At 36.9% G+C, this 27,985-nt stretch overlaps 1 pseudogene; it reads left to right on the forward strand.

The window, feature by feature from the left end:
- Positions 1 to 26,965, forward strand: part of LOC118577127 — a 238,297-nt pseudogene extending 211,332 nt beyond the window's left edge.
- Positions 26,966 to 27,985: the final 1,020 nt, after the last annotated feature.

Genomic DNA, 27,985 nt, shown 5'->3' on the forward strand with positions numbered 1-27,985 from the left:
AAGCAGGAACCTGAAGGACCATTTTGCCAAGCAAAGTCCAGTGGTCATCTTCCTATGGGTCCTGCATGTCCAGTTGATTCATTTTTCAAGCAGTCCAGGCAAGAACAGTTTCTTGCCCAAATGGCTATTTTTGCCAAGAAGATAAACTCCATATAGAGTGTCTTCAATGACCATTTTCCTCTCTGATGTAAATCAGTGCTGCCAAGGCAGACATGTCTCACTGTCCAGAAAGTCTAAATTTTTAAATATTTTAAATGCCATATTCTTTAGGTCTTGGAAGTGTTTGAAGATTACCTACCTAATTGAATAATATCTATGTATACCTAGAAAACAACATGATTATAACTTTGGCTATCATAGAAGAGTAATTATTAATCTGTATTTCTTAATTATCCATTATAATCTAAATGAGTTACATAAACAAAATAACTCAAACAAGAGTAGAAATATATATACAGCATAACAAAATTAACTCTAAATTTGTATCAATAAACTAAAATCTATAGCAATGTAAAACATTTCAAACAAGTTGTTGCTCTTTAAAAGTAGGTTCATTAATCTACCTTTTCATCCTATCATATCTAAACTGTCCATCCTTTTCTTCTTTAGAAAGAGATTGCATTTATAATCAATCCATTTTAAATAAAAATATTGGTTTTTCTCTGTCCCACACCAGAGGGTTCTTCTGATTTGGGATACAAGAATCTCTTAACCTTTTCTTTTTAGCAATATGCCTGGGTTTAGAGGAGTGAGCCAGTTTCATCTCCAAAGCCAGCTTGGTATATTTGGGAATTTGGGCATAGCTTCACTGTATTTTATGGAGACACAAAGAAAATTTTAGAATTATGGAGTAGTCCATGAGGGTATATCATCTGAGCCAGTTGCCTTGAAACCATTTTGGATGTTGGATCACTTGGGCCATGGTGTCACTGGATACCTTTCAGGGGGTCTTGGCTGGTCAAAGCTGATGTATCTTAATCTGGAACAAATCCATAGCCTCTGGCTTTCTGTGAAAACAAAAGCAGAGCCTTCTTTCCAAAGCAACATATCCTTACATCCAAATTTTGAAGTCAAGGTACCTTTAAAATATACATATTGGTTTAACTCAACAGCTTTTCTGATCAAATGTTTTTCTGCAGTTAAAAATCCCAAAGACAACACAATCCAGATTCTCTGTGTAATATCCATCTTTATGTGGTTTATTTTTTATACTACCTTTACTGTCTCTTTAAAGACTTTATAAAAACTATGTATTTCTTTATATAACTGTATATATTCCTTTCTCTCTCTCTTCCAAGCCTATGTACATTCTTACACATATTGTAAAGCATTTAAAGTCTCATTTCATCTGAATCTGACTTATTGTGTAACTATTGCTTTAAACTGCAGTATTTGTAAGACCAAAATGGCCAATGTTGCCGGTGGCTCCGCCCACCTCAGCTTCCCAACATGGCGGTGGTACATTTTCTGCCAGATCTGGGAGCCATCAACTCTAAGAAATACTGGGTCTAGGTTTTTATGAAAGCACTGTGTAGCCTAGAAATAGCTTTTTTTTTTTTTTTTCTTTTGGTACTAGCAAAGACTAAATCCACCAGGCAGCATAATGTGCTGCTTGCAGATGCCTCATTCCCGCCATACTGCTGGTCAAAAGCACACACCAGGAACCCACCAACTTGAGAGAGACAACTAGGAAGCTGTTTTTAGCTCCTTTTTGAATTGCTTATTAAATATTCTCAGGTTTAAGGTGGAAACTCGAGCCGTTGGGCACCATTTGTAGCTGGAGTTTTTCTGGTCCTGCCTGGCTCACAGTCAGACCAAATCTCTCTTACCCACCAGTCCCACAGCCACTCAGACCAACCAAGTAAACACACAGAGACTTATATTGCTTACAAACTGTATGGCTGTGGCAGGCTTCTTGCTATCTAGTTCTTCTATCTTAAATTAACCCATTTCTTGTAGATTAAAAGTTGCTATGTAGCTTGTGGCTTACCAGTACCTTACATCTTGCTGGTCATGCTGGCTGCTGGTAGTGTTTCTCTGCCTCAGCCTTCTACTTCACAGAATTCTCCTCTCTCCTTGTCCTACCTGTACTTCCTGCATGGCTACTGGCCAATCAGTGTTTTATTTATTAACCAATCATCCACAGCACAGATTTTCCACTGTAGGCACACAGTTTTCTTATCTTATACAAACATGATAGCTAAATTATGGAAGACGAAGTCTTAATATTTTCCTACTATCTTCTCTTAGCATGCACACATCAAATAGTATAATATACCTTTGGATTGTGTTGTATTAGAATGTTTGATTTCAAAAGCTATAGCTGGAGACTTTTTTTTTCAGCTCTCACCAAGCCCTGTTAGTCCGACAACCCACTTATAAAATAAACACACAGACGCTTATATTATTTAAACTGTTTGGTCTAATGGCTCAAGCTTCTCGCTATCTACTTCTTCTGTCTTAAACTAACCCATTTAATCTATACTTTGCCATGTGGCTCGTGGCTTACCGGTACCTTACATCTCCCTTGTCATGGTGGTGGCTGGCTGTGTCCCTTTCTGCCTTCATGTTCTCTCAATTCTCCTCTCTGTTAGTTCCACCTATACTTCCTGCCTGGCTACTGGCCAATCAGTGTTTTATTTACCAATCAATCACCCAAAGCAAAAAGCTGTTATTTGAATTTTGTTTTGAGTTTCAAAAAAGTATATAATGACTTTCCAATAATTTTCCAGATGACCCTAAACAGATTTATATCATTTTGTACTATATATTTATGAGAAGTGGTAGTCTATTCTGCCTAGGGGATGTGCTTGAGTAAGGGTGTCCTAGAGATTGAGTGAGTTGCTAACCAATAACTGGTCTAGCCTAAAATCTATGCCAGGAGAGTAAGCCCACTCTTGACACTGCCTACAATACCAGGACTCACAGGCTGGATGACCTAGAGACCTAGAATAGAACCAAATAGGACAGGATGAAAAAAAAGCCAATGTAATGATGCCTAATGATATTCTGCTATACTTATAAATTGATGCCTAGCCCAATTGTCATCAGAGAGGCTTCATCTACCAACTGATGGAAACAGATGCAGACCCACAGCCAAACATTAGGTGGAGGTCAGGGAATCCTGTAGAAGAGGGTGAGCAAGGATTCTTGGAGCCAGAAGGTTAAAGGATACCACAAGAAAACCCACGGAATCAACTATCCAGGGCTCATAGGGACTCAAATAGACTAAACCAACAACCAGGGAGCCTGCATGTGACTGACCTAGGCACACTATATATATGTTACAGTTGTGTAGCTTGGTACTATTGTGGGACTCTTCATAGTAGGAACAGTGGTCTCTGACTCTTATACTGGCTTTGGGAACCTACTCATCATACTGGGCTGCCTTGCCAAGCCGTAACACATGGGGAAGCACCAAGTCTTACTGCAACTTGATATGCCATGTTTTGTTGATGCTCATGGGAGACCTGCCCTTTCCTAAACAGAAATGGAGAGGAGTTTATTGGGGGTTTGGAACAGAGGGAGGTTGGGGGAAGGGATGGGAGGAGAGCAGGGAGGAGAAATGGAGGTCAGGATGTAAAAATAAATAAATAAATAAATAAATAAATAAATAAATAAATAAATAAAATAAAAGGAAATACCAAGTGATATTTTTATACTGTATAATATTTAAATAGTTGCTTAGCCTATTCCCAAACAACCCCATACAGCAAATAAGAAACAGGCAAAACTTAACAAGCAATAAGACCACTAAAAGTTGAACACTTTGTATACATTACAATATTTTGAATGTTCATTTTTCTTTTATTTCTAAAATCTTTGTTGACAGATGATAAAGAAATTCTAGTGTAGATATTCTATGTAACTCATGTAAGGAAAGATATCACTTATTTCCTGTTTATATTGAATATTACATTTATTCTACATAAAAGAAATTGTTTACACTGACTTGAGCATGTGGTATTTTTCCCCAGAAGTGTCAGGAAGTCCACAGACAGGTTAGAATTCTCGTATTCCATTAAGAAAGTTGTCAACTTCTCAAGTTTCATTTGCTACTTATTCCATTATCCTTGGTACTTGACTTTGATTCTTGTATTCAACTAATGTGACCATTTGACCTTTATACACTAAGTCCAGATTCTAGATAGTAAGAAAGTATGGAGATAGAAAAGCAAGAAGTTGCTTCCAGTATTTTCATCGAAACAAAAGTTCTTGTTAGATTTAGCTTATTAACTTTAGCCAGTATGCCTTAATGACTTGATAGAAAGACCAGACATAGTTCAAGCAATGAAATTACATTTTCAGCATGGGTCATTATAATCTAGGTAAGTGCAAGATTTATGTATTTTTCAGAATTTAACCTTTCAGAACTGAGTCATATATTCACAGGGTACTGGGAACTGGGTATGTATAAGCTAGCATAGCACATGTACATTGAATACTAAAACCAATACTAGGAGAAAATGAATAGTGCATGTTCACAAGCAGGATCTGCTATGTGGGGAAGGCAGTAGGTCATGAATAAGGTATGATGGGGATGAAGTATCCTTTAAAGTTTAGAAAGAACCGAATTGAGAGCATATAGAAATATTATTATTGGATGACATTATTCTTCTCACATGAAAGCAGTAAGTGCATCTTATATAAATGATGTACAATCTAAAGATGCAGTAACCACAGTAGTTTATATTTTATATATGCAGCAATTTCTTCTTTGAGGATGTATATGCAGCATCTTAAGCAATGTAATATAATAATTAAATGACTCTTGTCCTGTTGACTTGAATTATGATAAATCTCTAGGAATTTATAGTGGCATTTCTAAACATTTTGGTGAAGGATGTTTCTCTAGTAAGGAAATATATATATATATTTTTGTGTGTGTGTAATATACCATGTGATTTGATTTCTGTATTTTGAAAGACAAGGTATTTTTTTTTCCTGTTACCCAAATCTAGTTACAACATTTAGGACAAATGACATGCACAAATGCACAATGGGATTATACAACTAATGTGGTGACTCATAATTAGAATTTTTATATGATTCCTCAGACATTGAACATAGAGCATTTCTGTCAACTCTTTAAGATAAACTCAATTGAATTATAATGAAATAAGTGCTTATAAATAACATGTGCCATTTTTTTTATATTGTCATATCTTCAATTCAGTCTGTTAAACCATACCAAGCACAAAATTTAGAGAACTACAAAAGGGAAAACTAAGAAAATAATTTGTAAGCATTTTTTGGTAATGCAACATAGTGAAGGTGAAGATATTTGGAAAAGTAAATGGTTCTTAGAAAAGCTTCTAGGAAGTTGGCCTCGGAATAACCGGTTTTGATGAGTTAATTCCCAATTCCCAGGCTCTAACTCCGGTTTTTAGTAGTTACATCTTCTTCCGGTTCTACATTCACCGTTTCTCCTTTCCAGCAACCATTGGATTAGATGCACTTCCTTATTTTCTTTTCTAGACCAGACTGATACCAACTTTCAGCTTTAATCTCACCCCTTTTTCTCCAGCTCAACACATGATGTCTATGCTGCAGTTAACATTAATTATTATGCCAGTGGCTGAATTTGGCAAGCTAGTGCAATTAATGAAAGTGGGAGGAAATTCCTAGAACATGTATTCAGCAATTTGGTGACCCATTTATTTAAAAAGTTTTGTTGAATATTCTTTAAAAAAAATCTTAGTCCAGAACTCACCAGATCCTATAAATGCTTAAGGATGAATATATTACCTGAAGTCAAAACAAAGAAGTGTATTTTCAGAAATATTTTTGTAATATTGATTATAATCGTGAACTCAGAGTTGAGAAGCTAATTGTTCCTTGAAACACTTACCCAGCTGTAATAAGACATGGACTCAAAGTTATCTCAAATACTCCTATTGTGTTGACATTTTAAAAATGATCTTTAAAAAATATAGCAGTTATTACTCTGAACATTCATGTATTCCAGCAGAGAATTAAATATATTCATCTAACAAGGATAATGAGAATTACACTCAGCTAACCTAAGAGTCCTCTTTTCTCCCTTAAAAATGATGAGTTAGAGCTGGAGAGATGTTCAGTGTAAAGGTGCTTGTTCCTCAAGTATGAGGACCTGAGTGCAACTCCCAGAGCTCATGGTAGAAAGAGAGAGCTGGCTCCTAAAAATTTTCACCTGACTTCTACACATATGCCATGGCACATATGCTCACAGGTACACATACACATGTCCTCACACACACAAACAATATCACTAAATAAAAATTTAAAAACAGATAAAATAAATGATAGTTCATGTAAGTAAACAAAAAGTTTTAATTTTCAACATTTTAATTGAAATAGATTTATGATGCCTTTTCCCTCCAACATGTTCATGATGCTCCCCTCTGAATTTGATAGCCTTTTTCTTTGATTATTATTTTACAAACATACATGTATGTATGTATATTTACAATATATAAATACAACCTACTGAGTCTATTTTGGGTTTTTGCTGTGTAAATAAGACCATAGCAATGTCAATACCAATGGACATATTAGCATGGAAGGTGAAATATTTCTTGGGGTCCTACCTCTAGACAAAGAGTTCTCTAATTGTTTTAGCATTATCAGTGTAACTGAATAAAAAAAATCCAAATATCTATAAAATAGAAAATTTGAAAATAATTATGGAGAGCAAAAAGGAAAAGAAAATTGTACCATGCTATAGAAATGCATATATGAAGGGTTTAACATTAATTGCAGTGGACAGGGTAAATAATTGCATGGACAATCATTATTTAAAAAATTGTGGTTGGGTTGTATTGTATGAGAGAAGAATTTATTTTCAATTAAAGACAAACAAGAAAATAATTTATTTTGAACTCTGTGTGCTCAAGTGTTGTTAATTCACCAGCATAGTCAATAGGTATTATTGGAGAATATTATTTTTTGTTTTTTTTCAGTTTCTTTTTTTATTATTATTTCTTGTTTATAATTTAATTTAATTTTACATATCAGTCATGGGTTCCCCTGTCCTCCCCCCTCCCGCCCCTGCCTCCTGCCTTCCCCCAGCTCACCCCCCATTTCCATCTCCTCCAGGGCAAAGACTCCCCTGGGGATTCAGCTCAACTTGGTAGATTCAGTCCAGGCAGGTCCAGTCTCCTCCTCCCAGGCTGAGCAAGGTTCCAGGTTCCAAACAGCCAGCTCATGCACTAAGGGAATATTATTTTAAGGTGTGCTGCTTTTATGTTGCATTTGTTTAACTCTGTGAAGCTGTGTTACTGTGCATGTCTAAAACACCTGATGGTCTAATGAAGCATTGAATGGCCAATAACAAGGCACGGGAAAGGATAGGCAGGGCTGGCAGACAGAAAGAAATAATAGAAGGAGAAATCTCAGAGAGGAGATATCTAGGAGAGAGAGAAGGAGGAGGACATCAAGGGCCAGCCATCCAGGTACACAACCAGCAAAGGAGTAAGAAAGAGAGGTATACAAAAATAGCGAAAGTAAAATCCCAGAGGTAAAAGACAAATGGGTTAATTTTAAGTCAGGAAAAACTGGCAAGAAACTAGCCAGACTAAGGTGGACATTCACAGTTAAGAATAAGCCTCCATGTATGATTTATTTGGGAGCTGCATGGTGGGCCCCCAAAGAGACAAAAATAGAAAAACCAGCCAATAACAAGGTATAATTATTTCACTCATTCTAATACTCATTAATTTTAAATAGCAGAAATAAATTTATTTATCCTAATTTCTTTTATGTTTTTATAAATAATTCATGGCCGCTTATGCTGAGTGAGTACCCATAAACATTTCATCATGGAAGTAAGAGGGGCCCATTTAGTCCCATCCCTCTCTGAGTGACTATTGATGGTTGTTGAAGGAGGAAAGTATCATTTTCTTCATTGGTGTATTCACCAATAAGTTGCTCTTGCTCCATCAAATAACCTACCACTTATGCACAGGCCAGAAACTTGAACTAAAGTCAATGGACCATACATAAAAGAAGAAACCTTCCCATGGGAGTGGCAAGGAATGAAGCAGGAGCATGAAAGAAAGAAATAGCTCTTGGAAACAAACAAATTTCATTATACCAATGCCTTAAACTGGCAAGTAATAATAATACATTTAGAAGATGAGCTAAAAATGCATTGTCTTATACAAGAAAGGGCTTTGTTTATTTTCTACAGGTGTTACATTTAAAATCTGACACATGTGCTTTCAGATTTAGGGCAATATTTCTCTGTGTGTGTCTTTGGTGTTTTGTTGTATGCATGTATGAGTGTGTATGTAGCTGTGTGTGCAGCTTTGGAGGCCAGAGATTGATGTGGGATGTTTTTCATTAATGCTGTCACATGGGTCGTGAGCACCTAGAATCCACCTGTCTCCATCTTCCTCCCTGCTGAGCTAACATAACATATGCCACCATAAAAGGTGTTTGCATGTGCCACCTTTATGTGGGTGCTGGTGATCCAAACTCCAGTCCTCAAGCTTGCAAACCAAACATTTTTCTTGCCTTCCAATCTCTCAGGAATGTTCCTCAAAATATTGTCTCCACTTCATGTATCAGCTGAACAAATCTGGACACTGTTAGGCTCACTGAATGAACTAGAGCCCAGGACCTGCCTTTATAGCAAGTTGTATATTTGTAAAATGTGATTTTATTTGTATATTAATAAAGTTGCCTTGGGGTCAGAGCAAGCCAGAGCAGAAGTAGTGGTGCACGCCTTTAATCCCAGCACTTGGGAGGCAGAGCTAGGTAGATCTCTGTGTGTTCAATGACACAGCCAGCATGCCAGACACATACCTTTAATCTCAATACCAACCATAGAAGACCTGGAGGTCTGTACAAACAGGCAATGACAAGGAGGTCATGTGGCTGGGTTTACAACCAATGAGAAAACAGAACAGAAAGTCTATAAAAAAGATAGAACACACTTCTGTAGGTCTCTTGTGGAGAGGAAGAACAGCAGAAGCAGAGAAGGGTAAGGTTTTCCGCTCTTGCTCTAACCTTGTGGTTTTTAACTCTGCAATTGGTTCTGTGTTTTTTATTTAACAAGACGGTTACATCTACATTTGGCACCCAACGTGGGGTCTACAATGGTCTATTGGTATATCATCTACAAAATTTCAGAAATCTTCCTAAATGTTTGTTTCTGCTCTTCTCTAAAAAAGTTAACACTATTGGTCTTCTTGTAGTCCCAGTTCAATTAAAACTTAAAGCTAACTTTGGAGTTGGAGAATGGCTCTCTCCTTCTTTAAACTCAAGCATGTTGTTAAAAGGAAAATGCAAACTCCCGGTATCATACCAAAAGAAAGAGCCATCTTCTTACATGGGACAAGAGACAAACCAAATTAATTAAGGGACTATTCTATTATTAATTTCAATTCTTTGATTATACTCTAATTCTTTAAACTTTTCTTAAAGTATGAATTTTATATCAAAATTTACAAGATATATATATTTTAAACTTTGTTAAGATAATAATGGTCATATAGAGTACTAATTAATTCTAGAGAAAAGGCTTCAATTAGCTGCCTATTCATGTCTTTGTGTTCGAGTCTCTTATCAGTTTTCTGCAGGAAATCATGGCCAGGCCTAACATCAACTGAAATCTCCAGGAAGAAGATGGGGCCCCACAACAATAATTCCACATGGACAATAGTAATATCACTAAGCCGAGAAACATCATCTATAGATCAGCTTTGGACTACAAAGTGCTTAGAGCAATTCTGAGATGGCTAGCTGAGATGATCCAGTTTCAAAGACTACTTGAATAAGGACTTGAGATAAACCCTGAACTTTGGCATTATGGATAACAAAGAATATAGTTACCTTTCCTAGAATTTGACAATTAACCCCAAATTTTTCTTTTCAGAATAAAGATACCTTTGCCCATACCCAGCAGGAAGCAATTTTAAGAATACAACGCCCACATTCCCAAAGGGGTGGTGTGGGGTGGGTGGGTTTTTGGTCTTTTTATGTGTTTTGTGTCTGGGATAGTTTTCGTTGTTTAGGAGGGTTGGTTATAAGTTGTTGTTAAGGGGTAGGAAAAAGGCTAGGCAAAGGAGATTAGATTTAAGGTGCTTGTTTAAAAAAAGGAGAAAAAAAGAAAAAGACAATTACTAGTTTTAAATACTTTACATTGGATTGGGTTGTTTTATATTGTATATAAATTTTATATATATATATATATGTATATGTATATATATATTGAGATTGTTAGAATCTCATATGCCATACACATATTTCTAATCTTGCTCAAGATATTGTACTTAGACCATTCATTTAACAATGTAATGCAATTTGCTAATCCTTGAATGTTATTATTACCAACTATTAGGATATATAGAAATGAAAGTTAGTAGTTAGACATTACAATTGAACTTGTAGTCATATTAGGTGTGTTTTCAAGATAAAACAGATATATTTAGAGAGACAGGTCATCTTTAAACCCTTCAGAGATGTACAGAATATGGCATTTAAAATGTTTTAATAACTTATGAATTTTTCTTTTTTGCTATGACTGTGAGACATGTTGGCTCCTGTCAGTACCAATCTACTTCAGAGAAAATATGGGTATTGAAGAAACTGCATATGGAGTTACATTTCACTGTAGCAAAAGTTAGCCACTGGACAACAAAGTATCCTTGAATCAATGACTGACAAACAGGACAGACAGGACATGAAACCAAGGACTACTGATTCTTGCCAAAACAGGTGTGGTTGTGGCTTTAACAAAAGGCATCTTCTGAAGCCAGGACAATATGGCACCATCCCTGAAGTGAGTGGCCTTTGTAATCTGTAAAAGGTACCGTGCCCTTTTCTTCGAAGGCAGCTGAACAGGGAGTGAGTGGGCCAATGGCTTCTGATGTGCAATGGAACAGCAGAGGAAACAGTTATTCTTGAAGAATAACTAAGCTCACCCCTCTCAATAGTAGACTGGCATTTAATAGAGGGATGTGGAGAAGAACGGGATGCCAAGATGAAGCCACATATACACAGCCAAGAAAAATGGACAGCTGAATTGAAAAAACATAATAATTTCCAGAATTTAAAATCCTGAAATCATGACATGACACTAATGGAATTCAGGTGTTTCTGGTACATGGACTGCTCTCACCAAATGTGAGGTCAAATAGTTCACAAAGGAGTCTGTCAGATATGCTAAGCCTATAGGCTGAAGATGATGCCCCAACACTGTGGAGAAACCTCAGGTGACTGTCCAGGCAGCTGCCTGTTTCTGTCAACTCACATTTTTTTTTTTTTTTTGGAAGCTGCTTGCATGCAGTTCCTGTTTTTATTTTTTATTAGGTAGTAGTATTTCCTTCTTGGGTCTCTGAGGGAGCTGAAGATCAGTTAGTTATAGTTATAATTATCTTTATTAAGGATTTCAGAAAAACTCACTAAGAGCTGTAAGTGTATAAATTTGAAAGACGTTATAAGACAGCTCCATTAGCAATATAAGTTAGGATAGAAAGTGAATCAGGTACATTTTGGACTTACCAAAATAGGATAGATAATGAAATTATTTTCTCTGAATTTGTCAAATGCAAATAGACTAGACATTGTTTAGGTATTTATTGTTTGTATATATGGTATATATAGTTATTGTACTTTTGTATATAGTTTTTCTTATATTAGTTATAACTTTTTCCTTTTTATTAAAAGAGAAAAGGGGAAATATAGTGATATTTTATTTGTATTGAAATGTGATTTTATTTGTATATTAATAAAGTTGCCTTGAGGTCAGAGCAAGCCAGAGCAGAAGCCAAGCAGTAGTGGGGCACGCCTTTAATCCCAGCACTTGGGAGGCAGAGCTAGGCGGATCTCTGTGTGTTCAAGGACACAGCCAGCATGCCAGACACACACCTTTAATCTCAATACCAACCATAGAAGACCTGGAGGTCTGTACAAACAGGCAGTGATGAGGAGGTCATGTGGCTGGGTTTACAACCAATGAGAAAACAGAACAGAAAGTCTATAAAAAAGATTGGACACACTTCTGTAGGTCTCTTGTGGAGAGGAAGAACAGCAGAAGCAGAGAAGGGTAAGGTTTTCCGCTCTTGCTCTGACCTTGTGGTTTTTAACTCTGCAATTGGTTCTGTGTTTCTTATTTAACAAGATGGTTACATCTACACCAAGTACTCAGGAGATTATTAGATATAGCATGGAGCATGGTAAATATCACTGTTTGATGGCCAGTAGAATGTGGCCCCAATGCTAACTTCATTGGAACTAGCTACAGGTGAAGACCACCTGGTTCTTCTCTGAGACTGACCCCAGGAAATGCAAACACCAGGAGTGTGGCTCTCTCCATTGTCTGTTGTTTCCAAAAAATTCCCTATTCTCTGAATTCCATATGGAGGTAGGTTTTCTCCTGATCTGTATGGCTGCCTCATCAAGCTGCTCTATCCCACCCCCATTGACTCTGCATGTAACTGCTCCATGGCAGGCGGGGACTCTTTTTCATCTTCTTTATCATCCCTCAGTAGTTCTTGGGTCTCAATGAACAATACAGAAAACTTCCCACTCTTTAATTACCATCCACCTCCTCTTCCTTAGTAATACTCAACTTTTCCAAGGTCTAGAAGAAAAGGATTTGTTTCCTTTACCCAAATATCTGCAGAAACAGTCTCATCCTTTCAATTCAAAGCAACCAAATCTACAGACTCAGGTTTTAGAACTTCGATCCACTGTGATTTATATTACTAAACAAGACATTTTAGTTTCACTTCCTCAAATACCTGTTTTCATATTTTGGGTTGTTTTAATTTTTACCAAGGCAAAGAAACAATAGTTGTTTACCTCTATCTTGGGTTACTTAGAAGCTTGATAATCATTTTTTTTTTTTCAGGATAAAAACTTGCTTGCTGTAAAGAAACAGAATTTTTTACCTTCAAGGAAACCTGGAGCAGCATTTAAATGACAATGGTTTTTATAGTCCACCATACATGGCTTCAATCAAATTTCAGAAATGACACACTGAAATATGTAACAAATAATACATTATAAAGGTTTTTCTGTTATGTCAAATAATATAAAAATTACTATGATAAAATAAATTGCAGGCTTAATATTTTATTTTGTGTTTCTACAGAATGATAAATAATTAAGGAATAGCATATTGCTGATAGTGCATAGAGAGCCACATATGACTTATTCATTTAGTTATCATACTAAGCAATAACATTTATACAATCCTATATCTATTATGTGATATTTTTGAAGTCTCGTCATGTTAGTGAAATTAGCTCTCTCTATAAGAGGTCACACTGATAGTCATAAGTCTAATATGGGTTATGATTTCAAATGTTCCACTTAACACTCAATTCATATGTCAATAGTATTAATAGATTTTGGGAGGTAATGAGGATTAGAAAAGCAAAGTGGAGCCTCCATGATGACACTGGTGAATTCATGGATTCAAGAAGAATCCATGCTTGCTTGGTCTTACCATGTGATGCCCTCTGTAAGATGAAGCCCTTTATCATTTACTGAGAGGATGCTGTTACCACACTTTCTTCTCCAGAAGCATGAGTAAAGTCAGTTTCTATTACTTAAACTTATAAACTCTCAGGTATTTTTTTCACTGACAACAGATCAAGACTAACACACTGGTTTTAATTAGACTTCTGGGATATTCTCCTTACAAGATTACTGAACTGACAACCAATCCTAGACTCTTTTTCTTCTTGACCCTTTTCCTTTTGCATTATGTACCTTATCCTCCTATGACTCTCTATATAGGAACTGGAATGTAATTTCTGCATGTTTGGCTCACCTAAATCTTGATTTCTGTTTTTCCTTGACAGCAGCACATGCTATGGTCCTGCTTCCTCTCTGCTGTATTTCTTCTTGGGGTTTTCTTTTTTTTTGTTATTTATTATATTTGTGTTTTAATTTTACACATCAGCCATGGGTTCCCCTGTCCTTCCCCCTCAGCCCCTCCCCTCCATTCCCATCTCCTTCAGGGCCAAGACTCCCCTGGGGATTGATTCATTTAAACCTGGTGGATTCAGTACAGGCAGGTCCAGTCCCCTCCTTCCAGGCTGAGCAAAGTGTCCCTGTGTAAGCCCAAGGTTCCAAACAGCCAGCTCATGCATCAAGGACAGGTCCGGGTCCCACTGCCTGGGTGCCTCCAAACAGATCAAGCTATTCAATTGTCTCACTTATCCAGAGGGCCTGCTCCAGCTGGGGGCTCCACAGCCTTTGGTTCATAATTCATTTGGCTATTTGTCCCTGTGCTTTTCCAATCTTAGTCTCAACAATTCACGCTCTTACAGTCCCTCCTCTTTCTCAACAATTGGACTCCTGGAGCTCCACATGGGGCCTGGCTGAGGATCTCTGCATCCACTTCCATCAGTTATTGGATGAGAGTTCCAGCACGACTGTTAGGGTGTTTGTCCATCTAATCACCAGACTAGGTCAGATCAGGCTTTCTCTCGACCATTGCCAGCAGTCTACAGAGGATGTATCATTGTGGATTTCTGGGGACCTCTCCAGCACTCTGCCTATTCCTGTTCTCATGTGGTCATCATTTATCATGGCGTGTTATTCCTTGTTCTCCCTTTCTGTTCTTGATCCAGCTGGGATCTCCTGCTCCTCTAAGCTTTCACAGCCACTTTGGAAATCAATATGGTGCTTCCTTAAAAAATTGGGAATCCATCTCCCCCAAGACCCAGCTATACCACTCTTGGGCATATACCCAAGGAATGCTCAATCATACCGCAAGGGCATTTGCTCAGCTATGTTCATATCAGCATTGTTTGTAATAGCCAGAACCTGGAAACAACCTAGATGCCCTTCAAGTGAAGAATGGATAAAGAAAATATGGTACATATACACAATGAAGTACTACTCAGCAGAGAAAAACAATGACATCATGAGGTTTGCAGGCAAATGGATGGATCTAGAAAAAAATCATCCTGAGTGAGGTAACCCTGACTCAGAAAGACAAACATGGTATGTACTCACTCATAGTAGGATACTAGACGTAAAACAAAGATGACTAGACTGCTACACAACTCCAGGGAGGCTACGTAGAAAATGGGACCCTAGGAAAGACACAGGGATCACCCAATGACAGAGAAATGGATGAGATTTACATGAACAACCTAGATGACAGTGGAGTTTTCAAAATAATAATTACTTCAATTTTTCATTTAAATACATTTTTTTTCTGGTTCTAAGTACAGTAGGTCATCTAGATTTACATTTTAAATGGTATGGCTTTCAAGTGAGTTTCTATCCATGGTTTTTGTTCTGTAGCATCTCAGCTCTGTTCTAACTTTGTCACTTTCTCCATTATCCTGTGTTGCTGATACCCTGGCTTTGTTGGGACCAACCATCTTCCTGATAACTCATCACCCTGTAAAACTAAAATCTTCTACTGTTATGTCATGCATTTAATTTTAATTCCCAGTACTTATTATAGCTTCTTTTTCTCTATATTATGTTTTATCAGCAAGAAGACTGCATGCTCATTGTTGTTTTTATTGTGCACAGAATGATCTGATTTCTGACACAAACAGTAGGTGCCACTTGATAAGACAAATGAGGAAATTAACACCATTATGAAAAGAAACTGCAAAAGTTCAATTGTCAGTAGCATTTTCATAATGTTGAGGACATCCTAGAAGCTGCATTCTATCTAACTAGATTTTAAAACAAGATATACTAAGAATAACACGTTTTGGAAAAAGACAAATGCTTCTATCGTGTTTTTGCAATGGATATAGGAAGATTAACTTAACTTCCTTAGTCTGTTTCCATTTTTGTAATGTTGGATTAATGATTTTCAACACTGAGCTTTTAGTTAAGATTAAAAGAAGTGGCCCAGCACATATTCCAGGGCTTTCAGAGAGCAATTATTCAATTAGAGATAGGTTTGCTCATCATATCCCCAGGTGAGTCTATTTTGTGGACAGAGTAAGTTTAAATTAGAAAGTAGTAAAAAATTCAGACCAGAGAAATTTTTTAAAAGCTGAACATCTGTTTTGGACTATAAATTTGATTTATTTTTAAACATTATATATGATGGTTTTCTTTAAAAAAATTTCCCTTTTAGAGGAGGGGCTTGGACCTGCCTCATCTGAATATACCAGGCTCTGCTGACTCCTCAGAGGAGACCTTGCCTTGAAGGAGGTGATAATGGGGGGTGGGTTGTGGGGAGCAGGCTGGGGTGGGATGAGGGAGGAGGGGAATCCATGGTTTTATTAAGAAAGTCTCTTAATTAAAAAAAGGAAAAATTCCCTTTTATTAAAAATACTCTTTTCTCATACAATATAGCCTGATTACAGTTTCCCCTTCTTCCACTCCTTCCCGTTCTTCCTCATATCTCTTCCCCTCCAGATCCACTCCCTTTCTGTCTTTCATTAGAAAAAAACAGGCTTCTTTGAGATAACAACAAATCATGACAAAATAAATTATAATAAGATAAAACAAAAACTATTACATTGAAGTTGGACAAGGCAAATCAAAAGAAGGAAAAGAGCCCTAAAAGAAGAAACTAGAATCAGAGACTTATTTGTTCACATAGTCAGTAATCCCTTCAACATAATAAACTGAAAACTATAAAATATACATAGAGGATTTGATCTTATGGAAACTGATATATGAGTATAGCAGAATGTCATTAGGAGCCATTCTATTATTACTTGTTTTGTTTTATTTTGTTTTTTAGACCAGCAATGTTTGGATTTACCCTAGGTGTATAGGCTATCTAATTTCTGGTTTTTGGTTAGTGTGCTGGCTAGTCTTATATCAATTTGATATACAAACTAGAGTTATCCGAAGTAAACCTTAGTTGAGAAAATGTCTCTATAAGATCTGGCTGTAAGGCATTTCTCTAATTAGTTATTGATGAGTGAGACAGGGCCCAGCCCATTGTTGGGTTGTTGTACCCCTGGACTCATGGTTCTGGGTTCTATAAGAAAGCAGGCTGAGCATTTCATGGGAAGCAAGCCAGTAAGCAGCACCCTTCTATAGCTCCTGCCCTGCTTGAGTTCCTGCATGAACTCTTCCTTTGATGATGAACATAAATATGGAAGTATAAGCTAAATAAACAATGTCCTCCTCAACTTACATTTTGGTCATAGTATTTCATTGCAGTAATAGAAACCCTAACTAAGACAGACACCCAAGCAATGTTGAGTATGTAATTCATCTCATGGAGTGGGTCTTAAGTCAAATCAGACTTCTGTTGATTGCTCCCACAAGTTCTGTGCCACCATTGCCTTAGTATATTTTCCAGGTAAGATATACTGTAGACCAAAGGTTTTCTGACTGGGTTGGTATTTATATTTATCTTTTAGTCACCTGTGAAGTACATTCCCATACCAAAGACACTAGAGGATGGGGCAAATGTTCTATGTAGGCACCAGCTTGACCTCTTCATGTTCAATGAGTTGTATGGCTGTTGTCTTCATCATTGGGGCCTTGCTGTCCATTTGCCAAGAGCAACCTACTGTCTTGACATGGCCAATTGGGACTTATCTCTCATTATTTGGAGACTTCATTAGAATGACCTTTATATATTTGAGGAATTTTCCACTGCATTAGGTTTCCATAGCACCCCTCAATTGACCCTTAATTGTAGCTGTCTCTTCCTGAGTCCACACCTAACACCCATTAGAATGGCTAAGACAAAAACAAAAACAAAAACAAAAACAAAAACCAAGTGAGAGCTTATGGTGGAGAAGATGTGGAGCAAAGGGGACACTTTTATAGCCACTTTGGAAATCAATATGGTGATTCCTCAGAGAATTGGGAATAGATCTACCTCAAGACCCAGCTATACCACTCTTAGGCATGTAGCCAAAGGATGCTATATTCTATCACAAGGACACTTGCTCAACTATGTTCATAGCAGCTTTATTCATATTAACTGGGAACTGGAAACAGCCTAGATGTCCCTCAACTGAAGAATGGATAACAAAAAATGTAGTACATTCACACAAGGCAGTATTACTCAGCTATTTAAAAAATGTCATCATGAAATTTGCAGACAAATAGATGATACTAGAAAAAAATAAATCGTCCTGAGTGAGATAACCCAGGTCCAGAAAGACAAACATAGTATGTTTTCATTTATAAGTAGATATTAGCTATAAAGTAAAAGATAATCATGGTATTGTCTACAGACCCAGAGAAGATGAGTAACATAGAGGGTTTAAAGAGAGACATAAGTATCTCCCTAGAAAGAAGAAATAGAATACATTTCCCTTTTTGTTTCTGATTTTATTAATTTGAATATCCTTATCTCCCTGTATACTTAGCTAATTTGCATAAGGGTTTGTCTAACTTGTTGATTTTTGCAGACAACCAAACAACCAACTCTTTGTTTCATCGACCATTTGTATTGCTTTCTTTGTTTCTATTTTATTTTTTTTAGCCCTGAGTTTGATTATTTCTTGTCATCTACTCCCTTCTGCATGTAATTTCTTCCTTTTGTTCTCAAGATTTCAGGTGTCCTGTTAAGTTGTTGGCATGAGATATCTCCTGTTATTATTATTTTTTAATGTAGGCACTTAGTGCTGTAAATTTGCCTCTTAGCATGGCTTTGCTTGTGACCCATAAGTATGGATATGTTGTGTATTCATTTTCATTGTGCTCTAGAAAGTCTTTAATTTCTTTCATTGTTTCTGTCCTGACTTTATTTTTCATTCAGCATGAGTTGTTCATGACTTTGTAATCTTTATATTGTTTTTGTTGTTGATATTAAGCTTTAATCCATGGTATATAGTAATTTTGAATAAGAAATATTGTATATAATTATATGCTTTAGACATTATAAAGGCAATAATTATCCATTCTCTTATGAAAATGAACTTACTGAGGTGATGAAGTTCCATACCAAGCCAATTATACCAACATTCTTTAGAAAGACTTATAAAGTGTAAGGATTGAAAGTGGAACAGTTTAACCTAGTATTTTTTCCCATTTAACTAAACATCATAGTTGCCTTTTATTATCTCATAAAATGCTCTGACAAGAGAAACTCAAGACTGTCAAGTAGACAAGTAACTTATCTTTGTTTGTTTGTTTGTTTTTTCAAGACAGGGTTTCTCTGTGTAACAGTCCTGGCTGTCCTGGAACTCACTGTGTAGACCTAGCCTTGAACTCATTGAGATCCCTCTGCCTCTGCCTCCCAAGTGCTGGGATTAAAGGCGTGTGCCACCGCCACCCAGCAACAAGTAACACTTGTTATCACATAGTTTCCCTCATTATCAAAAGAGAACATTTTGGGGCATATCCCCTTTTGCTTTTATTTAATCAATTTTCTGTTGGTTTTCAACTATAACACAGTTTCTGATTAGATACTTATGTGGGATTTAGTTGATACCATATTTTAGAATTTTCTAGAATGCTACTATAAAATACAGGATATATTTAAATATTACAAAACACATATGGGAGGACTCTGAAAGAGTACTGACTGAGTCACTAAATTATCTTAAAGACTGTGTGAAAATGTGAGCTGTTCAAGGATGACATCAACAGACATACCAAATTGGATTTTGAAAAGCCCATGATGCCTCAACCTTGCACAAAGAACTAGAGGCAACTGAGGAAACCTGGGAAAGGGTGAGATGGCCTTCTCCCAGGAAAAGGTCCCCAATTGGTTGTTTGTTCAGTGCCAATGGTCAGCCCTGAAAAATACATAAAAGTAACATTACATGGACCTAGCATATTTAGGAATATGTATGTGTATACTCACATGCACTCTCTCACACATACATATGCATACAATAACATTATAAAAAGAGTAGGAAGGTCTCTATGAGAGAGTGTGGAGGGAGGAAAGGTAAGAGAGGAGTGCTGCAGTTAAGTTCAAATCTGAAGTAAAGAGCTTTTGTAAGGACCTTTTAAGGTACGCTGGTATTATATCTTGAAGACTTGATGACAGTCTTAGGACAGTTTCCTTTCAAAACCTTGGGCAAAGATGAGCGAAGCTGTCTTAGACAAGCAGGCAGTCAGGACATGTGAACTGGAGTTTGATTTTGGAAAGAATTTCTTTTGAATTCATAGTTACCAAGTAATAACTACTTAAAAGGCAAATATAAAGAAGTCAGATATTTTTTGGTCAAAACCTCCATATTTTATCATGTTATCCATGGAAACTATTCAGAAATTTCTTCTTCAACTTTTCTTAATATAGTTGCTGAAACTATTTGGAATGATTACTCTGTTTCAAATAAACCTTGGAAATCTATAAGCAAAATCTAATTTAAAACATTTAATGTTGTTGTTTTCAACTTTTGAGGGGCATTCACATCATCCTCAAATGGCTGACTTTTTTGACTATTAATTTAATTCATTACTGTTTCATATGCAGAAAAGTTAAAAATGGCTTTGGAGTCTTTTCTTTCTATTATAGATTTATTTTATTAGCATCTTTATGTACAGCAGTCATTGTTTATTGTAATGTTTTTATGACTAAATGGGACTGTTTTCATTGAAAATGAATTTTAAAAAATGAAGTAGATTCAATAATCTATAGGAAATGAAGTATTACAGTGTTTATCTTCATAGCTAAGCTATTCATGAGCTTTTTCATTTGTAATGATAAATAATATAACTCAAGAATTCATCATGAATTTTTAAAAAATTTACCCTGTCTGTATAAACACATTGATCATACTTCACCTATATGGAAAAAGAATGAGTTACTTTTTATGCATATTTGAAAGTGGATACAGTCTAGAAGCAGTATAGTTAGAGAAGGTCAAACTGTGATTGACATCATGCCCAAAATATGATTCAGTCATTCAGAGTGATTTTATTTATAAAATTATTTTTCTTCTCAGTTGTCTAATCAGTATTCATTACTCCATAATCACTAAGGTAATAGGGAGGGATAAAGATGACGCTGTCAGCAGGTGTACTAGAATTAAAGACTTCAGGTCTGTGGTATCCAAAGGAACTGGTCATTTCAATGTTACCTCGTAGAAAGCTTATTGTTACTGATACTTTTCTCAAAAGCACTAGAACATTACCAATGACTTGAGCCACACAGCTGATGCAATTATAAGATGAATTACTTTGGGAAAATTTTTCCTAGTGATAAACTAAGATGACCCACTTTTGCAACAAAAGTGAGTATTGAGGAATAGGTCTAGTGATTTATTTGATCATCCCAGACTATGGAGTACTGAATGTTTCCAGCTTTCCCAAGGAAAGCTATTAACTACAAATTTCTAAGATAAGCATATCACTTTGAAAAATTTCAATGAATCTGCACAATGGAAGAAAAATATGGAGCCACTCTATTACTTAATTGGTCAATTAGTACTGCTATCTTAAGTCAGTTATCTTAGAATCATCTTAGATCCAACATAATAGATTTGAGACATTAAAGTGTTCACTAGAATCCAATGAAACTTACATGCACATGAAAACTACAATACTTATAATCAAGACATGATTACCTCAACACAGCTTTGTATTAAGATTTCTATATTGTCATTTTTAACTTAAGATCAGGAAACAGAGGTAGCTGAAAGGTGATATGACCCAGCTTCACATTACAAGGCCTACGGGTATAGAGGTAGTAAATAAACTATATCAGTTAATCCTATATGTCTGCTTGAAATGTTAGCAGAGTTGTCATTAAAAATAATGAAACTGTGGCATTTCAAGCTTTTGGTATTGCCACGAGAGATGAAACACCAGTGTTTTCTGAAGGCAGAGATTCTTGTGTTTGCTGTGCAGCAAGCATATGGTATTTCTGGCATATTAGAGGTAGCAAAATTTTTAGAAGTGCTTATATTTTCATTTGACTGTTATGTGACTGACAGAGCCTCTTGTCCATAGGCACCATTTTGCTGAACATTGGAATGCATTGCTCTCATATTCTTCCCAAAGAAACCAGTAAGGGTTCCAGTTTTGATTGGCACTCAGAACTAAAGTAGGCTTTCAGTTAGTGTAGGCAGTACAGCTGTCTACCACCCACATAAAATGTTTGAGAGAACTGTGACAGAAAGGGATGGATATCTGGACATCTTGGGATTTTAGAGGAATTATAGTGAATACAAACAGGGTTTTGGAAAAAAAATGCAACTATTTACTCTTGAAATATGAACTCAAGCTCAACAGTTGATTATATAATTGGCCTTGGACCTCTGACCTAAGAGACAACTTTTTATTTATATTTTTCATCACTGTAACCTTTCCTTCAAGCCTATATACCATCATCTACATTTGGTAGATAGTTTGCCAAATGTAGGATACAATTCTAACCTACTTAGAGATGGCTCTGATGAATAAAGTATAAAGAAAATTCCTTCTAGAAAGTAGAAGTTGAAGTCCATGTCTGGATTTTCTGTCATTAACAATAGGTGAGGTTTTGGGCAAATGATCAGGGACTTGGAAAAATTAGAGGACTGCTGATTAGAAGTTCTTAGGAAGAGGTAGGTGAGGCTAGCTGTTAATGATGGCTATTGAATGTAGATTTTTGTATTTTAAGACCATAAGAATCTACTGCATAGAAGATTGTAAAATATTAGTTTGACACCAACAGCTTGTTTATAGACTTCATTCAGTTATCTTTTCTCTTTACTTCAAGCTTACTCAGAAATTGTATGTAAAACCACCACCACCACCAACAATACAACAAAAACCAAAACCAAGCAAAAAAAACATTGATCCACGGAATCAGGAGTAGAAAGACTCAACAATATAAAATTCTGCACATTTAAACATTTTTATGTGTGTGTGTGTGTGTGTGTGTGTGTGTGTGAGTGTTGTATTTGTGTCTGGTATATACACATATCTGTGCATAAGCATGCATTATACCTACAGGATGATGTAGTATGTCCTCTATCACTTTCTACCTTATACCCTGGGCCAGCATCTCTCATTGATCTCAAAACTTTGCTGATGGCCAAGAAGCTTCTGATCCTGTTTCTGCTCCCTGTGTTACCTGGGTTAAAGGCATGCACTGCCACACCTAGCTTTTTATGTGAGCTCTAATGTCTGGAATAAAGTCCTCATGCTTTTGCAGCAAGCAGTATTACTCAGTGAGCCACCTCTTTAGCCCCCAACTCGTGTTTTATTTGCCACTATGCTAATGCAAGAATAGGAAAAGAGGTAATTAAATAGACTTATACTCACGATGTTCACTAATGTTTCCATGTATTCATTCACCCATGCCTAATAGGATGATGGAATGATTGTCTGAAGACTGGTATAATGGAATAGTCTATGCAAGGCTCAGTTCCAGTTGCTGCATAGGTAATGATACATAAGTAGTTGAGGTACTGTATTGTATAAAGATATATATATATATATATATATATATATATATATATATATACATACACACACACATATATATAATGCATATATGTGTATATGCATATATAATATGTGTGAGTACATTTACTGTTGCTTCTAAATACATGTATATAAGGGACAAATTATAATTGGATAGACTAAAAGTAGGCTTGTTCCTAACAAAAACCGATTCTTCATCCCTCAGCAGTCACCAGTTGCCTGTAGCTCTTCATCTATGGGTGGGGCCTTGTGAAATTTCCCCAACATCTATGTCAGCATGTTCACTGGTGTGGTTTTGTGAAGACAGCCATATTGTTGAGAGTTCATTAGTGAACCATTCTAGTTATGTTCATAAGATACTGTGTAGCATCAGCCATCCTGATCTTCTGATTCCTAAAATGTTTCTTCTCTTCTATGTTGGGTTGTATTGTAGATGTCCCATTTGGAGCTGGGTACCCTGTGGGCACTGGTTCTCTGTATTTTAACCATTTATGGAACTTTGCATTAGCCTCTGAATACTGCAAAAAATGAGTTTTTTTAAAATAAGAGGTGAGAGCTACAGTTATCTGCGGTAGAAAGATAAATATTTATAATACAATAAAAATTCTATTGGTTTAGGAAAATGGCACTAGTAAGTTCTCCTCCAGGATGTGCTAATAGAAAAGTAGTTGCCTGGGTTTACAGTACCGGGCATGAATCTCCTCCTATCCAGTGCAACTTAAGTCCAACTAGAAACTGTTGGTACTGCCAAAATAGAAGTGCAACTCTTCTACCACTGGAAATATTTTGCCAGACTAATCATTTTTGTGCTTTGTAGGCTTTACATTGGGTAGTAATATTCATTGTCTTTCTTCCTTGGTATCACATAGCACCATTGGATACTCTGAGAGATGGTTCTCATGGAGAAAGCTTCCAGATCAGTATCAACTAGAATTTTCCAAGTCTTGTGATTGCAGTGTGGTGTCTTCATCAATAGGGTTTTATCTAGAAGTTCTGATAGGCAACCATGAGCAATGGCAATAGACTATTATTCTTAGGGGAGGCTCTTGGATTCTCCTGACCAACAACTTGATGGGAGGTGTCCTTTGCTTGTCACTGGAGTATTTATTGATAGTCTGTGACTCCTGCAGGAGAATCATTATCATGTTTGGGGTAACACCATTTAAACTAAATATACATGAATGTACATATACATTATATATATTTAAGTACTCTTATAAATCAATAGGTTTCAATATTTTTGAACATCCTTAAAGTTATTTATATTTCCTGCCTTCTCTATTACCTTCCCTTACTCCTCCCCAGTTAAGCATCCTCTTTGGTTTTCTCCTCCCCTCTTTCACAGCACCTGTGTCCTACTAAACCCATCTCTAGAGCTGCTCTTCTCTTTCCATCCTTCTCCCCCCAAAATCCCAGCAAAATGATGCTTTAACAAAGTAACTTAGTAGCAGCTCCAGTGAACTTGAAATGGAGCTTACCACTGACTCCTTGCCCTCCTTTACACCATTGAACCAAGAAACAAAGACTTCAATAAAGCAGTTACTGTCTTTTGATCTTGCATCTTACAGGAAAGTATTTCTTAACAGATGGAGAGGAATAGATTGAGAATATAAAAGTATTTTGGGTAATCTCTTAATATTTGTACAACCTGTAATAAAAGTTAGTGGAAGACTAACTGCAGCAGCCCAGAGAAGTAGGAGTGCACGTAGCCTAGGTCCTTTAGGAATAAAAGCCAGTTCACTCAGTGAAGAGTTGCCAGAAGCTGATAGTTTGCTGAAAGCCCACAGGTTTGTCAGGCACCATAAATGCTGAAAAAAGACATGAGGCTTGTTCAGGCTAAAAGGATTTTTATTACTTACTATAACAACAACAGACAGGATCTCAGTACTTCTATTGGTTCTCAAGCAGCAAACTCCATATAGTGATGAAAATGATCAGGTGACCTGTGAACACACATTAGTTGTGTTACAGGAGAAGTAAACTCAACATGGAAAACAGTAATGCTTGATAACAGGTTATAAGCCTGCTTGACCTTTATTCCCCTAGAAGATGCTGTCTTTATTAAACCAGGCAGAAAAAAAAAAAAACAAACTAACACTACTTTGCTGACCATACACAGTATCTCTTTCTTTAATAATATGCACTAATGGAAGTTTTGTTGAAAAGACAGTCCTGAACAAATATGATCAGCATTTATTTAAAAGACTTTTGGAAAAGTAAAGCCATAGACAGCAAAATTCTAGCAATGACTAGTATAGGTATTGGGTTGAGATCAAGAAAAAAAATAGAATTTAGTATAAGAAAGTTTAATTTGCACAATTTTCACTTTGTGGTCAATTTAAGAATCAAGGAATACATACATACATACATATATATATGTATATATACACATATATACATACATATACATATATACATACACACACACACACACACACACACACACACACACACACACATATATATATATTTGTCCTATTTACTCATCCCTATATCCACAGATAAGTATAGGCCTTTTCCTTCATCAAGGAAACTTCCAAGACAGAGATCATTATAGAAAGTCACAACTGATCAAAATACATAAAACAAAACATCATATGTTTCTCTGTCCCAACTGATATATCTATAACACAACTCCTGAACCTAAGGCTCAGGGGTCATTTTGGAAGAGGGAATGACAGGTTTAAGGAGCCAGAGGAACAAGAAATGTGCTGTGAGATTGTGTCTCTTAGGAATGTCAGAAGCTATACCCATAAAGTCTTACCAAGATGCCTGCCTAAGCACAAAATGAATGAAACAGATGAACAAAGATAGGAACAACAGACATGGTGACAGTACAGGGTTAAGCCCACGAGTCCTCAGCCCTTCATAAAGAACAACAGTCAACTAAGAACGCGAGTGGGAGAAATGATCTATCCCAGAGAGACCACACCTGTAGCTAAAGTTTTCCTGGTTCTATTTGGCTCCTGCAGCCCTGTGGCAGGCCGCTTAGAGCCAAATAAACACACAGAGACTTATATTACTTACAAACTGAATGGCCAGGGCAGGCTTCTTGCTATCTGTTCTTATATTTTAAATTAACCCATTTCTACAAATCTATAAGTTGCCGCATGGCTTGTGGCTTACCGGTGCTTTACCCCTACTCAGGTACCACCTGCTGCCCTGGACCAAGGGCTTTACCACTGCAGTCCAGTGCCTCTGTGGGACAGTTGCATCTATCTACGATGTGACCATGAACTTCAGAGGGAGTAAGACCCCGTCCCTGCTGGGAATCCTCTATGGAAAAAATATGAGGCAGACATGTGTGTGAGGAGGTTCCCCTGGAAGACATCCCAGTGGATGAGAACGACGCAGCCCAGTGGCTTCACAAGCTGTACCAGGAGAAGGATGCCCTGCAAGAGATGTACAAGCAGAAGGGCGTATTCCCAGGGCAGCGGATCAAGCCAGCCTGAAGGCCGTGGACCCTCCTGAACTTCCTGTGCTGGGCCACCATCCTCCTCTCTCCCCTCTTCAGCTTCGTCCTGGGTGTCTTTGCCAGTGGATCCTCAATCCTCATCCTGATGTTCTTGGGGTTTGTGGGAGCAGCTTCCTTCGGAGTCCAAAAACTGATAGGGGTAACTGAGATAGAGAAAGGCTCCAGCTACGGCAACCAAGAGCTTAAGAAAAAGGAAAATTAATGCTGTGATTGATTGAACACTCATAACCTGACGCGGTATCCAATTAACTCAATTAAAAAACAGAACACACAAGAGCGAGGGAAAGAGAAAAAAAATCTCATGGTGGCAGCGTCTGGCAGTGTCTCCTGACTCAGCCTTCCGCTTACCAGAATTCTCCTCTCTCCTTATCCTGCCTACACTATACTTCCTGCCTGGCTACTGGCCAATCGACATTTTATTTATCAATCAGAGCAGACCTTCACAGCATACAGAAAGACATCCCACAGCACATACCAGTGGTTATCCTATACCTAATGGTCAACTCTGAAAACATAAATACAAGACTACTTATTTTTTTTGCTTGTTTCTTTTATTGAAAATAGGTTCTTTTTTTTTCTAGCAATATAACCTAATTACAGTTTTCCCTCCCTCTACTTCCCCCAGTTTCTCCCCACCTCCCTTTCCTCTGGATCTACTCCCTTCTTATCTCTCATTAAAAAAGAACAGGTTTCTAAGAGATAATAACCAAATATGACAAAATAAAATATAATAAGACGAAGCAAAAAACTGTCATATAGAAGTTAGACATGGCAATCCAACAGGTGAAAAGATGTCCCACAAGCAGGTACAAGTGTCAGAGACCTACTCATTCTCACAGTCATGAGTCCCATAAAAACACTAAGCTGATAGCTATTTTATATATTTATTTATACACTGAGGGCCTAGTGCAGACCAGTGTAGGCCCTGTGCTCACTGCTTCAGTCTCTGTGCTCTCATATACACCCTGCTTAGTTGATTCAGAGGGCCTTGGTGTTCTCCATCCTCTCTAATTATTACAGTCTTTCTGTTTCCTCTTCCTTGGGATTCCCTGAGCTCTGAGAGGAGGGATTTTATGGAGACCTCAAATAGAGACTCTTTCCACATAATGTCTGGCTGTGGGTCTCTGCATCTGTTCTCATCTGCTGTGGGTGGAAGTCTCACTGATGATGACTAGATAAGGCACTGATCTTTGATTATAGCAGAATACCATTAAGAATCATTTTGTTGATTTTTTTTTAAGACCCGTAGGG

Source organism: Onychomys torridus, chromosome 2 (genome assembly GCF_903995425.1).
Source record: "Onychomys torridus chromosome 2, mOncTor1.1, whole genome shotgun sequence".
NCBI classification, from domain to species: domain Eukaryota; kingdom Metazoa; phylum Chordata; class Mammalia; order Rodentia; family Cricetidae; genus Onychomys; species Onychomys torridus.